This window comes from Chelonoidis abingdonii, chromosome 8, assembly GCF_003597395.2.
Source record: "Chelonoidis abingdonii isolate Lonesome George chromosome 8, CheloAbing_2.0, whole genome shotgun sequence".
Classification (NCBI taxonomy): Eukaryota; Metazoa; Chordata; order Testudines; family Testudinidae; genus Chelonoidis; species Chelonoidis abingdonii.
Window position 1 is genome coordinate 100,527,533 of NC_133776.1, and position 18,926 is coordinate 100,546,458.

Here is an 18,926-nt window from a genome sequence, read left to right on the forward strand (position 1 = left end):
GGCCGCTGCGGCTTGCTGACAGTCGGCATAACAGAATTTTTCTTACCAGGAAGGACGGAGGGCTGCGCTCAGTCTGCGATGATGAAACGCCTGGTATTAGCTCTGTCCTTTACTGGAATATCAGCCTGTCTGGACCGTCTTGTCAAACATGTTAGCTATCATGCGGCGTTCTAGTCTCTTGCACTCGTCTACCATGTCGGGAGGGAGAGGAGGGGTTGACGTTGCTCTTCACTGCTGCGCATCGCATCTTCTCCGCAGCCTTCGTACCCATAGCTCGGTGACAATGCAGTCGTCAGACTTGCTTTATCTCCTGTTTTCCGTGGTGTCGAGGGGGACAGTGAGGGCTTCGGAACGCCGCCTGTGTTTGACCCTCAGACATTGTAGCTCCCCATGATTGCAAATACTTTTCAGGCTGCTGTGGATGTATGGGATAGCTGGCGTCCCAGTACCCCCTCCCTCCGATGAGCGTCCATTTGAGTCTTCTGGCTTCCGTACGTTGTTACGCGCGCTGTTGTCATCTGGAGAATTTTTTTTCAAGACTTTGGCATTTTGGTGTTCTGTACCGAGCTCTCGATTAACAACGATTTGTCTCCCATACAGCGTACAGATCTTTCCCGTACGTCCATTGGTGGAGATTTTTTGGATTTGGATGCAATCCCACCGTGTGTCGAGCCACGCTGGGCAAACAGGAAATGTAATTCAAAAGTTCGCGGGGCTTTTCCTGTTTACCTGCCCGCTGCATCCGAGTTCAGATTGCTGTCCAGAGCGGTCAGTGGTGCACTGTGGGATACCGCCCGGAGGCCAATAACGTCGATTTCCATCCACACTAACCGTAATCCGATATGTTAATATCGAATTTAGCGCTACTCCTCTCGTCGGGGTGCAGTACAGAAATCAATTTAAAGAGCCATTTATATCGATATAAAGGGAGTTGTACTGTGGACGGGTACAGCGTTAAATCGATTTAACGCTCTTTAAATAGATTTAAACGCATAGTGTAGACCAGGCCTCTGACGCAAGACTATCTCAGGCATGAAATCAGTTTTTATACTTCACCTGCAAGCTGGCCACGTGCAGTGACTATTCAGTATTTATGCCATAAAGTCCTGTGGGTGGTGAAAGGCCCAGTCATCTCCCCTACCCTAACTGGCTCCTTCTCCTCCTCTTCCCATATCAGTTTTCCTCACCTCTTCCACCTCCAGAGCACGGCTGCTGGTTTGCCAGGCAGGACTGACAGTGAACTGCTCCCCGCAGTGGGCCAGTCTGGCCCAGTCTCTCCCATTTGCACTTTCCCTTTGGACAAAACACTCCGTGTCACAGTGTTTTAAATACACACTTTGCACAGGACTGCCCCTGACCTCCACCTAACGAAACCAGTACCAAAAATCTGGCCTCATTCTTCCAAGACCCTGCAGAAACTACCACATTCTGGGGAGGATTTTTACTCTTACTTTACAATAAGTACCTCTTAATCTTAAGATCACCTTATTTATGCACACACAAATACATACATGTAGGCTGGCATCTTCATGAATTGGCTGTAATTCCACCCTCAGATCTCTTCTCTAGCTGACAACAAGATGCTACGATTAACTGGCTCTGACTTTATTAAATGTCAGAAGGAAGAGAGGAGAACAGGTCAAAGCTTTCAGGAGAGTCTGACTGAGCAAGAGGATTGATTTTAAAGCATTTATTTTGCCCGCTTCTCTGAATGATTTTACTCTCATGTTTGAAAAAAACGTTTTTTTGCATGGTTTAAAAGTTTTCTGAAGAATGTGATTAGCAGCCCATGCTGTCCCATCTAGTGCACATTTGGTCACAGAGAATTAATACTCCTGCAGTGCCCTGCAAAAAGGTTCTGCGGACGTGTGACAGGGGCTAGGCTTACGGGTAGTGCCATCTAGTGGTTAGGCCACTGGGCCGCCACTTCCCCTACACCTCATCCCTGATGCCTCTCACCAGCAACCACTCCCACGCTATGATACCTCTGTTGTGAAGCACAAGCACTTAGTGTAGCCTCTGCTGCCCTCCTTCTGTGCTTCCTGGTCTCCTCACCATAACCCCTAACAGAGGGGAATATTTAGCCCTAAGCTCATACACCTTTTTAAACCAACAGGTTCCTTCAGTGGAGTTCAGCTTCTATACCAAGTGGTCAACATCACTGTTGCGCTTGGTCTGCACTTGGCCTAAGACTGTAGTTCCTAAGGTACCTGAGTACACAGCACAGCTTAGACCAGGATAGGATGACAGCTTCTGTCCCACCAACACAACTTACTTAGGATTCATCAGCACACAGACTGTGGGCTAGTCAGAACAGGGCGTAAGAGGGAGGATTCCTGGACTCTGTTCCTACCTCTGACTTGCTGAGTTCTCCTGGACCTAAATTCTTTGCCACAAGTTCACCCATGGAAAAAACATTTACTTGGGGCAATAAATCAATTTGTGAATAAGTAGCAGCCAGTCACACAGCTGACCCTGCCTACATTCAAAGCTTGATGTGGTACCACCGTTTGTGAGGTGGCATATCAGGTGTTTGGTGTGGCTATATAACATTTCCCTAGAAAGCTAGATTCATCATATGTTCGTATTTCCATCTGGGCCTAGCACTTTCTGTCCATTGCTTTGTGTCCTTTTACATATTAGGAGGATCTGCTGGCCAAAGCCCACACTTGCGATTGCCAGATGTGGCTAGCTTATATTCCTTCTGGTTGTCATTCTGGCCACATCAGTAATGCACTTTGGTACCACCATTCCATGCCTCATGCTTCCTAGCAGCTACCACTAACACCCTGAATAGCTGTCGCTCTCTGTTTTGGCACAGGGGAGCATGTGTGCCCCAGAATACAGTAGGCTGGATTTTTAAATCACACCATGTGCTGAAGACAGTTTGTAGGCTATTGTGTATGCGTCACCAGATACGTTGGCTCTGAAGCGGAGGGTGGGAGGGGTGCCTGTGCCGGCAGCCACTCCAGTAGAAGATTGGGCGTGTTTCTATTCATTTAGTTAATGACAGCTTTTAACCAACTTTGTAAGTAGTTGTTAGCAGCTCTGGCTCTCAGAATGCTGTGTGATCACCACACACACAAGCACTTAATGCTCAGTAACCTCAGCTGCTGATCTCATTTCATCCTTGCCAATAATCTGCTACATGTATATATTCCTGAAACCAATGCATAACAGTATTACTGTGTTATAGCAGACACTAATCATGCCTGTGTAGCTGCACCATTGTCCCCAGCTCCTTGTGCAGTAGGGCGTCCCCACAGTACAGTGCCCCACATGCTGCTGCTTCTGAGCACTTCATTGGTGCCCTCAGTTTCCCAGAATGCACTGGTATAGCCATGCATCCATACATACTGCTTAAACTCATTGCACACATGGTCAATGGGTTGTGAAAAAAGCTGTGGCAGGGCCACCACCCTACCCAATCACGTCCTAATAAAACCTTTCACATCCATTGTAAGTCAAGTCAGGTAAGGGGGTGGCAAACCAGCTGCAGTAGGTTGTACTTTGAGTGGGGATGGGGCCTTACATGACAACAGAAACAACAGGCAGTGATATCACAGGGCAGGGTGGGAGAAAGGAAGGATGGGAGAAAGGACAGAATCATGCACCCAACATGGAGGTTATTGTATGTGGGGTAGCAAAAAATGTTTTAAAATTATCCTCCTCACTTCTCTGCCTCACATTCTGCTTTGCCCACATTAGAGATACACAGATAATAGGTGATTTAAGTGCACAGTATTCTTCTGTATTAGATGTGCACATATCTCCATCCTGCACTGACTGTGAACCCTGCCCTTTCACCCCACCTTGCTCCACCCCCTCCCACATACACTGGTGTTGAAGATTGACTTCTCTTGGTAAAGCCACAATAGGGTGATGGAGCAGCCGCCTCACGTTTTCACTCCAGCAGACTCCTCACCACAGTATGCCCCCGAAGACTGGCTCTGGCATTTCTGAAAGTAAACTCTATTTGAGGCTGGGTCGTTTCAACAGGTCCTGAATTTGACATCACTCTCAAATTTCTGTGTAACACAATCATCAATGAATGCACTGTTTTAAGATTTAAAATGATGGAAAGATTCTATTGCAAGAATACAAATATCAGTTTCATTTTTTAAAACTAATATCCAGCGGCTTTTTCTCACTGTCCATTTTGGGGCAACATTGCATAGAGTCCTTGACATATTTATGAAGTCCTAACCTCGAAAAATATTGCCAGCAGCAGGTCATAATTCTTTGATATGTGACCTATAGTTTTCAAACAGTGACCTGAACAGACTGGCTACTGGGAATGTATGTGTTTTTTCCTTAGCAAGTTCTCCTCTGAGACGTATTTACTGAAATACTTTACTACCTCATCACTGAGCATAATTTAAACCTGCAGTTAAGCACTCAGCTTTTAAATAAAAGCATGCATGATTTTGACAACATTTTGTCAAGAGGGTATAAAATTTTCACAAACTATTAGCCCCAAAATTTCTTTAAAATTCTAAATGATTAGCTTTTCCAAAAGGAAAGAAGTAGCCTAAATTAGACATATTCAGCAAAGCACATTTCAAAGCTCCAATTTTTCCCTTCTGTATTTTAAATGTAACCATTCTGGATTAGCAAAATATTTGAATTTAATTACTGCTATCCAAACAAAAGAACTGCTTTAATCCATACGAGAAATGTGTTGACTTGTCAATGTGAATTTAATTAGTATCTTCAAGTCTAACTCCAAAAAAACCCCTTTAATCTAATTATCACATTTATAAAAAAACATCATCACATATTCCCTGGTCTGAACTGTTTTGCCATACAATCCAGATTGTTGTTCTGAAGTAGGAGAGTGCTTCTAACAAGCTCAATAAGCTTCAAGAGCATAAATTTAGGCTCAGTAACGACTGATACATTAAATTCAATCTCTTTTCTGTTTGAGAGAAGGTGATTTAGTATCTTTTCATCATTTTTTTCCATGTGAAGGAAGTGAGATGCTTCTGGTTCAACCACTGATCAGGAAATGTACCAGTTGCACTTAATTTCAAACTTTTAAATATATACATTGGTGAGAACAATTGCTGTTAGTTTCACATGTAGTCTGCAGTGGGGGAGAGACAGATGCTGCAAATGATGGTTTACTTAATAAACATTGATCTGAATTTTTCTGGGTGCTTAAGAAGAAATAACTATTTTAAAGTATTGACTAAATAAAGTCCTTTAGCACCTAGAGAGCCCTACCAAAGACAGGATTTCATTGTGGTAGGTCCTGTACATACACACACAAAAAGAGACAATCCCTGACCCAAAGAGCTTGCCACCTAAATAGATAAGGCAAAAGAACTATCATCAACATTCTTCAGATGGTGAAATGGAGACATAGGGAAATTAAATGACTTGCTTACAGTCAGAAAAGGCGGCCATGTCTAACCTACAGGGACCAGAATGGCATAGCTACAATGAAGTAGCTACACCCGCATAAACCTGTAGCATAGGCATAGTCTATAGCAATGGAAGGGGGTTTTCTACCTCCCAAGGGATGGTAGCTAGGTTATCAGAAGCATTCTTCCATCAACCTACCTACATCTACAGGGGAGTTTTGCCCAGTCAAGCTATGGCGCTCAAGGGTGTGTATTTTTCACACCCCTGTGTGCAGTAGTTATGCTGACCTATGTTTTAAGAGTAGCCCAGCCTAGAGCTTGGCAAAGAAGAGAATTGAACTCAGGTCTCCAGAGTCCCAGTCTGATGCCCTATAACCATAACTCAGCCTTCCTCTCTAGCCAGACCTATGTAAACATTTTTCATGTTAGGGGAAAAAGAAAAAAGTCATAACTTTTGGGAAACCCAGCTGCTGACCTGTTCTGCATTTTTACAGTTTAGCCATTCATTCCCTCTCACCATAGTTAAATGCCTGTGTCCAACATCTTCTCTCTCTCTCAGCAGGGCCCTGACACAACCTGTTCTGTAAGGTCTTGACATATGCTGCCCCATTTCAGCGCCTAGCAACATTTCTTGAAATATATATTTTCCATTGATTTGTCCAGCTCTGCCACTGACCTGCAGTGTGACCAAGGGCTAGTCTCTTCCCATGTCTGAGCCTCTTTTTCCCTGCCCACTTCTTGCATATTTAGATTGTAAACTCTTTGGGACAGGGATTCTCTCTTACAACAGAAAGTCCTCAGCGCATTTTTTTCCTTCATAAGATTCTTAGCGAAAAAAAGCCTGAATTGTCTCTCTATTAATCACAAGGTAAATCTAAATCTAAATATCAACGCGGTGTATAAAAAGTCAGATTTGAAAAGGCAAACAACCCACATTTTCTAATATGTCTATGTGCCATATCCTGCCATTAATTTTATTGTGGAAGCCTGATTTAAAATAGACAGAAAAACAAGGCCCAACAACATTAACGATTTCTTCTATGTACCAGTTACCACATTTAACAGCAAACCATCCTTCCCTCTGCTAAAATCCTATTCTGCTACTAAGTGATATTGTGAAGGAACTTAATGCAGGTACCTGTTTAAGAAAATAAAACCCCACACCTGAAGAAGAGCTCTGTGTATCTTGAAAGTTTTCTCTTTCACCAACAGAAGTTCATCCAATAAAAAGGAATTACCTCACCCACTTTGTCTCTCTAAGAAAATAATTACATGCATTTTGGAAAAAGCTTTGATCAGATTTCTACTCAGAAACAAGAAAGAGAGACCTCTGCTGGGAAAGAGAAAAATTAAAATACCCTTACTAAACTTGGTATTTTTTAAACAATGCATGGTTTATTATACACAAACACACACACACACAATTCAATAGAATTTGTTTAAACAAAGAAATCCATATTTGCCTTGTATAACTAGCAGACAAGTTAACCCATCATCTATGCAGAGAAATAGAAAGAGACTGGGAAAATGCATGTATCTGAGGACTTCAGAAATCAAGCATCTTGTATGATAGTAAGAAAGAGCTTTCTTAATTAAAAAGAAAAACAATTAACCTAGAATATGTGACAGAAAATATTTCATTCAACATTATATATAAAATCTTTAGGTGCCATGTAGTAAAAGTGATGTAGGATCTAATGCTGCAGTCTTTACTCATGCAAGTAGCACCTACATTGGCTGCGAGGAAACTATGTACACGAGAAAAACATACAGCCTTAGTATCTAGCTTATTGTGATATACCACACAGGAGCTTTATTATATTGCTTGTATAAAAATCAAAAGAAAACCTCTTCTTTAGAAGGAGTGGATGTCACACTGTAAAATCTAGCAAAGAATAAGATACAAATTAGAACTCACATACTGAACTGCAAAACCATTTTAAAAGGTTTCAAGAAAAGAAACAAAGTCTATCCTCCCAGCATTGCATGGCTGGACCTATTCTTGTTTTGCAAATGCTTCCATGCACTAACTATTTTGGTGAGTGTTTACATTTTTTAATCAAAGCCAAAATAAAAAAAACAAACAAAAAAATTGCTTTTTGGCAAAAAAGAAAATTTTCATTAATTCCCCCAGCTGGAGATTCACCATTTTCCAGGGCAATTTGGCAGTTTTCCCAACATGCAAAGCCTCTGTGCGTCAGCACCAGCAGGGTTCATTTTCACAAGATCAGTCTTCAAGTATGTAATGCAGACTATTGTCTAAATACAGTATGAGCATAGCTAAGGCCACTTGATTGGGTGCCTAGTTTCCTGGCATTTACTCCCCCATCAGCCGGCTTTTAGCACACATTTAAGGGAGAGCGCCTAGTAATACTGGTCTCATTTGAATGAGGTCATGAAGCCATATTCTACTATGCAGTACATCTTGGACTATGCTCAGGTTAGGCAAAATGCAATTCACATGACAGACACTGAACTAGAATTGCTTTAAAGGGGGCGTAACTTGCTGCACATGCATTTTCCTCTTTCAAAAAGGAGAAAGGTCTCTGAAATATATGCATGTAAATCAGAGCGTCCCCTAGGCTAACTCTGAGCCCACTTCATCTCCCATGTGATTGCTAAATACATTCCATATAAATACAGCAAAAGCTAGACATCATAGCACATCTAAGAGGTCAGGAATCATCATTTAAAACCCCACATTTAGTTACACTTTAATGACTTAGACACACAGAAAAGTTTCATGTGTATTTACATAGCTGGAGAGCACCTTCAGAAACTATGCACTGGTAATTCTAAATATAATAAAAAATATTATCCCACCCAGCGTGTATCTTTAATATCCTGGGACCAACACAGCTACAACAACACTGCAAACTACAAGTTATCACATCAGATTGTGTGGTGGTTTGATGACAGAGACTATAATAAATCCACAAAACTTGTGGTCACAAGGTGAAAGTCTAGTGTACTAACCCACCTTTGGTTTGTTTGGCTTGGCATGTTTTTTTTAAAGGAGTCACAACTGGTATGTTGTTATTGCTTATTATCAGAGACCCTTTATACAAAATCTATAAACTTCATGGATAATTTTTAGCATCCTGATTGGTCTGAGGCATAATGTTTTATGATAATACGTTATTCTTGCATAGTTTGTCATATTTCTGTACAAAGGGATGAGGCTATACCCAGCCCTCCACACTTCACGTTATAATGCTACTTAAACTGCCATGTATCCTAAGAGAGCCTAGCGTTTGTTTCAAGAATCAGGTTTCTGAACTTCAGCTTCCCAAAAGCTTGGACACGGAAGGATCATTGTGATTAGGTGCCGATTTTGATAAGCTTCTTAGACCCAACCCACAAGGCTTTTCTGGATTTATGTGCAAGTGATTTCAATAAAAGAGTTTCTTCCATACATACACCTTCTTAACATCCTGGTTTGCCTGTAACTCTTTGATTCACCTTTACAAAATAATCTGGGGCTTCTCCCCCACACACAAACCTCCCACATTTCTTCTTAAAAAGACATTCTGAGAAAAATACACAAACTCCTTCCTGAGAACATGTAGGTCTGAGTGTCTGCTGTCTTGATTGACCTCACACATACACACATCTTAACTTGGCGATATACCTGATGTTTTTCTTCCAGGTTAGTCTCAGAGCCCTTCCTTTGAACATCTAAGCAGCAGCACATCATTACGATGCACAGCATTCACAGTACATTTTGCTATACTTTATTTTTAAGTGAGTGTGTCTCTTTCACTTTACATTAATCAGATATTCAAGCTGAGTCCTTATGCAGATCCCTATAAATACACCCCAGACAGAAAGAACAGCATGGAGTCCTGAAAATACCCCTTTGAGGAGATAAAGTATCTCAACTCGTACCTCTTGGTGGTAGGCGGCAATGAGGACTGGGTCTGCCACAGGGTCTTCGTGGCATCGCTCAGTTACTGAGGCAGCCACTGCCTCATCCAGAGATGAGGAGGACATGATGGCGGCTGGTACCAGAGCCTGCTCCCTGCCCTTGGCCCCTCTTTTCCATGGGCTGTAGCATGGTTCGAGCAACACAACTGGTGCCATTTACAATGTGAGACAGAACCATGTTTTAGCCATATTATGTTTATTTCATATTTATACTGTGATAGTGCCTACAGTCCAAAACTAGGAAGACTGTAAACTCCTCTTGTGAAATAGCTCAATTATGACATTTATTGCATCTCAACTCCACATTAGTATTTTCCTCTTCCATATCCCAAACTTTTATTTGGCCAGATATTAACTATAGTGGTTGGCTTGGTTAATTGATAACCAGTCCAATTTAGGATAATCGCTGTTTGCTTCTATCAGAACTGTTTAATCAGAACACTACAGAATGGGCTTTTTGATTTTAGTGGTAATTTACTGCTAGTTAGATGGGCTTGCTCTGAATTTAAGGAAGGCAGCATTGAGCTGCATTGGATGACGAAAGAAATGGTGCATTAGTCCTGAAGGATAGTAATCACTTGAGCAGTGTGTATATACAGCTCACGTGCTGAGCCAGGTCAGGCTACAGCAGTGGATTGGATGGGATACTACCAAGGAAAACCCAAGCACTGCAGGAAGTGGAAAAGAAAAACAGTAAATAATTTAAAGGTGTCCTTATTTGAGTCAAAGAAGCCTTTATTCACCCTGCTCTGTTCCCTAAACTCCTCTCCAGCCCCTTCAGGACTGTCTGTTTATGTAGGCCTGCTTGCCAATAAAGCCCCACACTAGCATCTGTTTTAGATTCAGCCCAATACACCGCAGCCATTAACCCGCTCTGTTATAGTGTTGGCAATTCAGCAAGCTGCACTCTTCTTAGTCAGCACTGCACCAACCTCTGTGCTGAAGGGTTTGCTGCAGGTGCAGTTTTTCAGATGAGAAAGAGACCTTAATCATCTTTTAGTCATTAAAGATCATAATTACAAGAGCAGGGGTGGTAATCATGGTTTCCTGGCAACATTCCAAGTTGGGTAATTGCAAGGAGAATTTCAGCACACAGAATATAATATCAGCTGGAGAAAGTGCACACTCCCCTTACATAGTTGCACTTTGCTGGACAGCAAGAGAGTTAGAGATTTTTCTCTATAAATCTGTTGGCAAAGTGTGGAAAGAACGTTGGGATCATTCTGGATAAGAAGCATGGCATAAATGTACCATGAGTGTAACTCTGTGCACCTTTTAGACTGAAAAATTAATTTGCATCTAAATACATTCCAGTATGATCACAATACATTTCAGTAACTGTGCTGGATAACCCCAGAAGTTTAACTTAGTCTTCCATTTTCATGTCCCAAAACTAAAACAAGGCACAAACTTTCAGAATCAGATATTTGTGCAGAAAAGGGAAATAAATATTGGCAATAATTTTCCCTTAGTCACCATGATTAATACAGGCTACAACAAAACCCTGCCAAGGGTTGGCACCAATACCATTGTGGTTCATCAAATGAGGAAAAATATGTTTAAAGGCATAAATGAAAAAGTCTTAATTTCACTTTCACAGGACTCTTCAAATAGGATTAAAGCTTCATTTTAGCCATGTTATCTTTGAGCATATATTTTCCTATGTGATTCAGCACACTAGTATTACCTATTGGTTATCAGACTTTTTACTAGCTCAGGGATTTTTATTTCTCATTCCATAGATACAAACAAGAAATCTCTGGATTAACTTATTTTTAAAAGTTTCCATGAAGGGCTCAATCCAAAACCCATTGAATTCAATGAATATCATTCCACTGACTACAGTGGGTTTAGGTCAGGCCCTAATTAAGAAGGGCTATCAATAACATTGGTTATATAATTAAAACCAAAGTCACTGGTGACTTTCAATACCAATTCTTACTAACTAGATTTTTCCATTGACTGATCTTAAGACCTCATGGTGTTTGACTATGCAAACATCAGTTGAGGAAGGGACATGATGGCACCACTGCCTACGAAATATTAGCCATTCACACTGGACTATTAAACACTTGTCTTGCAACAACTAGCCCTAATATTTCCACATTTAAACACTTTCCTCTGTCCCAACCAAAAATGCTTGCTACTATTTTCTCTCCAACATGCTGCTTTAGATTTTAGTGCCTATTGTCCAATAGTCAGTGGCTAGTTCACACCAGAATAGACTTTGTTAGTACAATACATTCTATTTAACTTCTTACCTTGGAAATAAATTAATGTCATTTTCCACTCTGTCCAGCTCCCATCTGCAGATTGGAGAGAGACATATGTAAACAAATTGCCAGTTGGTCTTTTGGAAATGAATGGCTATTGGACAACTGGATGCTGGTTACATTGAAATGGGGAAAGGAACTAGCTCTCACCGCAGATCACCTTCAGTGGGAGCTGTCCCATCCCAGGAATAAAATTAATTGCTCCTGTAAAATATGATCCCTGCACTAGACTGGCATCACACCTCTCAACACTGTGAGCCCTTTTCCAGATGTCCATTTGGGATAGAAAATGACATGTAGCAAATAAGAAGTCTCCTGGTTGCCCTCCACAATAGCCTAGTACAACATGTGCATTCTATTCCATTTCCTCTTATACATTTGGAGCAGTATTCTACTACTCAGGAAGATATTTTCTATTCCAAATAATGGGCTTTGATTGTATATAGATTCTGATAGTCTTGATGCGACAATTCCTACTAGATGAGTAAGACCACGAATTTCAAGGAGCAGGTTCTTGTGAAAATACTGTATAGTTTTAAAATAGCATGGCTTATAGGTTGCAAGATGTGTAACTGGCTTTTTGAATCGTATTTATCAATTATCTCTATGATATTATGTCTCATGCAATAAATATGAATCTTTCAGATTAGTGGAAATGAAGGTAAATTCGCTTTTAAAAGATAGTTTCAAAGGAATTTCTTCCACATAGAAATGATGAGCAATAATTAGACACATTCTTAAATAATTATTTAATAATATGGGGAATGTTTTGCATGCATATTATACACAAATAAATGCCCCTCCCTAGCCCCACCTCTGACAGATCTGATTTGGAGGCACACTTTATCAACCAAGTCCATTTGGGGCATGTGTAATGGTATTTTATTGCATTGGACACCATCTTCATTAAGACAAAGAAAAGTAACCAAATGGAATATGCATGTAGCATGACTTCTTTACTATATTTCTGCAAGCACCCAACTGGCAGCTACTTGGCTGTTGGCCACTCAAATCCAAAAGACCATCTGCCAACTGGTTCACGTTTATCCCTCCCAGGGTTAACAGATGTATGCTAGATGGTATGGGAATGGTGTTTTACAGAAGCAATTAGTTTAATCTTCAGATAAACAGATTAAATGCCAGACTATTTGGAACAAAAAAGAAGTTTGCTTCTCCCAATTCCAGAGTGAATGGCTAACTAGAAGCCAATGAGCCACTGGCTATTCAAAACTGAAAGGCCACCAGACAACAGTACTCGCTTTATTCTTTCCTATTTTGATTCCTAGTGATGGACAATATAGGACTGATTGATTTCTAGATTACAAATGACTACAGGTATTTGTGCTCATTTTGATTAGTGTTACTTTACTCAAATCACAATCTAACAGCCTGTTTGACATTCGATTAGCCAAAACTCAACTGGTTAGTTGATGGATCTTTCAAATGGAAATCTAACCCAGATCTTTGACACTAACTCACTGTATGACCTTGAGCAAATCACTTAAGCTCATGTCCTATTTCCACCACTTCCCCTCTGTAAAATGAGGTAAAAATGTGATTTAACTTAGAGGCTGTTCTGTGGCTTAATCAATTAAGGTTTGTGATGCCCTTTAAGATGACAGGAGCTGTAGAGGAACAGAGCATTATTATTCATTATTCTAATCAATTAATTTTTATTTTATTCTCATGACACTAGAGAGGGTTGTTTTGGTTTAAACTCTCTTTTCTGCCATTCCTTTGCTTCTCCTCGTGTAAAGAGAGTTACTTTCACACTGGAGAAAACCAAATGAGAAGCTTAATCGCAAATAAAATAAATTGCCAGTAATTTCTACTATCCCCTCTGCTATTATGGAAAAATTTGCATTTGAATAGGGGCTTTTTTCCATCACAATCCAGCGTCACCTTGATCCTGCACTATAATCATCATCCTGCATTTATGAAATCACAGCGTGTTGCCATAGAAATTATGTCACAAATTCATCATTATGACTTCCCCTGCAGGAGCAATTGAAGCTGAAGATCGGCTGTAAGAGTTACCTTTTTACAAGCTCTGGTTTAAAGATATTTTAATATTTTTAAAAAGGTATAGAATTGAGATTAACCATCATAGGGAGTTATTCCTACATGTCGTAAGTATCAGAGGGATACAAGATTACCTCTATAAATTGTAGATGCCATAAAATATGATCAAGAGACTTTATGGAGGATGATTTTTGAAATCAACTCTAATCTCTGAAAGGTTTCCATAAAAACAGACCATTAGCTTAAAAAAAAAAAATTCAAAATCCTAAACACAGAAGCAGTATTGCGATAGTGAAGTTATAGACAACATATTCCAGTTAGGAAGGCTCATCCTTCAAACTGCTGAAAGGGATGGGTACATTGTCCTGCACATTGCTGTGATAACATGACATGTAGCTAGCTACCGTGGCAAGAAAAATTTCAGAGTGAACTTTAAGGTAAATAATTTATACTTAAAATATTTTAGAATTTTCCACTAGGTTAAGCCCTCATTTCTCCTACTTTCCCAGAGAGATTGGTGTTACATTTTCTAATCAGAACCACTAAAGTACTTTTATACTGGGGGCAAACCTTAAAACAAAGACTATATGTGTTATAAGCAATGCACTCTGCTAGTAAGTGTCTTATTATCCTTCTTAATTATTGAAAATAATCCACGTTGGATTAAGAGCCCCCCCAACCCCTCATAGCTAGAGCTGAGAACCATTCAATGAGACATTAAAAACATTAGCTAGTAGCCCAGCGCGTCAGCTCATCAGTTCCAGGGACACATGCAGATGTTTAATATAACTTAGGGTAATGTGTATAAACGTTGCTGATGCTTGTGTGTGTGTGCGTGTGTGTAGGTGTGTGTGCACCGTCTCAGTGTGGGTGAAAACATCCAGATCACTTTGGAATGGCACATTCTGAACTGGGACTGGCCATGTGGCAAAAATGAGGCAAGAAAAATCATAGCTGTGATATATACAAGTCTCCCTTCCCTAAGACTTTTAAGCTCCCCGAACCTGAAATCTGTTCCATCTAGATGGACCCCCACCCTACACCCATGCAGAGCCCTGTTGAAGTGCTATATGTTAGGATTTCTACATGCAACTCAAGTTACAGGATCAGGGCCTCAGTGAAGGAGCCATAACAACTTTTCCCATTCCCAGAGTATATACAACAGCACAGTCTTGAGTGTCAGAGCCCCTTGCCGGGTATAAGTAAAGAATAGGCTCTACTGGTCTGTGCTCTGGGCCCCACCCAGTTTCTGGAGTCATGTGATAATGTCAGAATCTCAGTTTTCATCAACAAAAGTCAGTTTCCAGTTCTCACAAAGAAAAGCTTGAAAACCTGACCTGAGCATGACTGTCACAGTGACAACTGCCGGAGTCTCCAGATAGCCTGGAATACTAGCTCCAAAAGGGGCAAATGGCCCCCATCGAGATGGGGAGTCCCACCAACACCTCCCTTCTCTCCTAAGGGAGACTCTTGCTGCTGCTCCTGGGGAGGAATAGGCACCATGCTCCTTCCTCTGCCTCTCTGGGCAGGGGGGAGGGCCTTCTGCCATCGCCACACCAAAGAGGTGTGATCACAGCATGAGGACTAAACCACAGAGTGCCCCACACTGTGCTGTTCATAGGTCCCCAAAATGCCTTAATCCCATTCTGCTCCTGACTCTTCCATCACTAAGCCCTTGGTAAGTGTGAAGCTGGGTTAATAGGGCACCTTATTTACCCCTTTCCAGCACCAACACCATCATTCCTTAACTCCTGGCTTTCCAGTAAGCTAAAAGATTTAAGTGCCTGAATTGTTTTACAGCGCAGAATCCCTATTAACCCATTAACCCACTCAGGAGATCTCAGGAGGTATTATTTTTAATAGGACATCCCTTTGTTTCTGTGGGTTTTCAAGAATTTATACTAAAGAACCTCCACCAACATTTCTGACGAGCAAAACGTCCAGTGCCTGTGTTCAGATTGGAGAATGAGGGCCTAAATGTCAGCTAGCTCACTAGCCTTTGCGTTAAAACCTGCAGCAATTTTAATTCCAAATGCTAGTAAAAAGTTGGCCCTACTGCAAACTGCACACCAAGATTTTTAACTAGAGTTGCCCAGAAAACCATTTGATTTCATACAGAAAAAGAATTTGAGCTTTTGACGTTTGCTCCCCATTGAAACAAAAATGAGACTCTGACATTTTTCACTGGGTAGGGGAGACCCCAGAATAGCCAATAGCTCAGTGATGAGGGCATTCAGCAGGGAGATCTAGGTTCAAGTTCCTGCTCTGCCTGAGCCTAGTCCCTCATGTCCCATGCCCAGCCTAGGTCTCTGTCTGTCCCAATGACTATTTAATGATTTATATGAAGTGAACAGCTGCAATTGAGGTGCAACAGCTGAGTGATTTTCAGCACTTGGCTAGGACCCTGGAGGCCCTGGTTCAAGTCTCGCTCAATATCACAATGAATGGCCACTTCGAATTCACCCAGCTTCCTAACAGGTACCTGATCTATGGGGTTAGGGCTGTCAGAAGCAAGCTGGCCACATCACTCGCTTGCTGCAAAACTGATGAGCCTTCCTTAACCATGTCAGCCCGGAGAGGCTTTGGTATGGAGGAACTTTAACTGTCAACAGGAAACAGAGTGACTGCCCTAATAGTCCAGTGCTTAGGGCATGACACAGGGAGACGGAGATCATGGATTTGAAGCTGGGTGTCCCACATCCCCAGTGAGTGTTCTCACCCCCAGGCTATTGGCTATTCTGGGAGCTCACTCTCTCCCCGCCTGCCCCACCTGAGGAACTTTTCTAACACAATTTTCATCAAAACAGATACATTTCCATAAAACAGTTGTTTCAACGGAACAGCAGGTTTTTTGACAGAAAATAGTTTAGTCAAAAATTTTTTGATCAGCTTCATTTTTAAGCACCGTGGCATCTAAACCTGGTCAGGGCTGGTCGGACAACATGGTAGTAAAGAATACCAGCAGCTGATGCACACAAGCATTTCCTCCAAAGTTATCTTGACCCAGTCTGTCCTTAGCGTCTCTCTCAACCAACCACTTACGTTTTGCCTGAGTGGCTGTGTTATTGCTTGATAAATGCTTCCCTTAAGTGTTTCTTTACCACTCTGCTAAATGTCTCTTATCGTTGGATCTAAACAGTCACTAAGCATTTCCCCAGCTGCTGGGAGCACTTCACAGGGATATGAAGTTAGATGGGCACTGCAGCTGGCAGAAGTGGCCAGTTCCCAAAATTCACAATCCTTGTGCTGTGTGGATGCTGGCTAGCACCATGCGAGTGCTGCTACCCTACTCAAGTCTTCCCACTATTCCCCACTGTGTGTCCAGAAATTCACTTCCCACAACTCACTGGGAAGAATTCACAGTTCACTAGGAAGGAATTCATAGAGCAGCTCACCTTACTGCCGCACAAAGAGCCATATGATGTGCCCCCAGATGGCTTAGTGCCACACACGAGTGACTGCAGCACCTGTGCGAACACAACATCTTAAGTATTATTGCACAATGAGCTGGGTTAACTCTAGACAAGTAACTCCAGTGCAAGTCACTTGAGTTAACACTTCAGTGAAGACACAGCCTCATGCTTCTGCAACTTCCTGAGGTGAGGGCACTGAATGAACAGGGTGAGTGCATTTGGGGCCACAGAATGGTGTCTTATTGGGTGCACAATGACACAGGGACCAAGCCATGCAGTAATTGATACAAAGGAGTTGGTTAACACTTCTCATAAGTGGTTTGACTTATTTGGTTCTGAACTCAATCCCAGGGCATGTCTCACTTGAGTTTGGGGGGCTACATATTTTAGAACTTAATCACTGTTGATTTAGGAACATCAGAATAGTCCATTCAATTTCAAGGGTTTGAAAGAGCCCCTAAACCCTGGGAACAGTAGGAGAACTAGAGACCACAATTACTGGGAAAAATAACTTCCAGTTGATCTATATGAAGACTCTTTGTTTGGTGTATATTGATTAATTCTGTTTTCACTTGAGTCCTTCTAAAGACTAAGCATATGGAAAGCACTAGAGAAAAATTCGAGGGTCCCCAACACAACCAACAATGCCAGAATGAAGGCCAGCAAAATGGCATATGGTGCTAGAAGAACCATAGAAGAAGGAACTAGAAAATGGAGGCTTACTGCCACCATCACCAGCTTCATTTAAGAAGTCAAAACCCAAGTTGAACTGCAAAGAGATGTTGCCATTTAACATAGTTACTGTACTTCAGATACTTTTTATAGACAAATATTAAGTTAAGATTATAAGAATGGCCATACTGTGCACAATGCCTGTTGCTACATGAAAACTCTGGCTTCTGTTTGGTTTTTGAAGAGGGTGCAAAGAAAGCAAATGACAAAAACCCTTATTTAATTGCCTAAGGGTAATGTTTTTTAGCTAGGCAAATAATGAAGAGAACAGGGGGAAGAAGTTATGTTATTTGTACCAATGATTGTTGAAAAGGTTTCATTTTTAGAGACACAAGCCCAACTCCAAATCAGAACCACAGATCCTGACCCAAATAAGGTGTTTGCTGAATCTGGATTTTTGAACATGGAGCTAAGTTTTGTTTTGGAAGGCTCAGAGTCTGGATTCACATCTAAATTATGCACGTAAGGTCCAATGTTTGTCAAGTCACAAGATAAAAGTGGAATGATTTTTTACTGCGATAAACAATTAGATTCTATTTATTTCATATCTCTGAAGTCATAAGGCAGTTTTCTGCTGCATACAGATGTTCTAGCTAATTCCACCATTTCCTTGATTCACAGGTTCAGTGTGGCGAATTATAAGATACTGCAAAAGGGTATGGTACCAGCTCAAAGAAAGATGGTATGGCGTCTAAAAATGGAGAATTGGTAGCTGGATATGAAATCACTTTAAAAAAAAACAAAACTTGTTCTTCAGCAGAGAGGCTTGAATTTCTGGGATAACAAAGGAGCAGATGTAGAACTTCTTGTGCTGCTTACAGAGCAATTCAGCATTTAGGTAGTTCAGAAAAGTAGAATCTCGTGTCTTTGGACTTTTAAGCACTTAATGCTTTAAACTTGATGTAGATACACTAAGAAAGGAAACATGCACTCCACTCTCATTCCCCTTCACCGCCCACCTCCATGTAGCCCTACTCAACTGTAACCCCCTTTGCACATTTCTAGAATACACGTGTGCTGTGGCATTGAAGGTAGGGGGAGCTTTTTTGAAGAGTCTCCTATTGGTACAAGCCTCCATTTTTCCAATACCAAGTCAGCTAGGCTTAGTGGTACAACAGAAACTCTCCAACAATTTTATTTTAAATTTCTTTGCTTCACACAGTGTATTCCTCTGTGCATAGTGGAAGATTCTG

At 41.3% G+C, this 18,926-nt stretch overlaps 1 long non-coding RNA gene across 4 annotated transcripts in view; it reads left to right on the plus strand.

The window, feature by feature from the left end:
- LOC116820594 (uncharacterized) overlaps positions 1–18,196 on the plus strand; it is an 87,379-nt gene extending 69,183 nt beyond the window's left edge. For 2 of the 4 annotated variants that reach the window (XR_012656419.1, XR_004372663.2), the window contains one exon: positions 18,062–18,161. This is a non-coding gene — a long non-coding RNA (uncharacterized LOC116820594). Of the gene's footprint in view, positions 1–18,061 lie in introns of all 4 variants that reach the window. The other 2 variants (XR_012656420.1, XR_012656418.1) reach the window with 2 other exon arrangements.
- Positions 18,197–18,926: the final 730 nt, after the last annotated feature.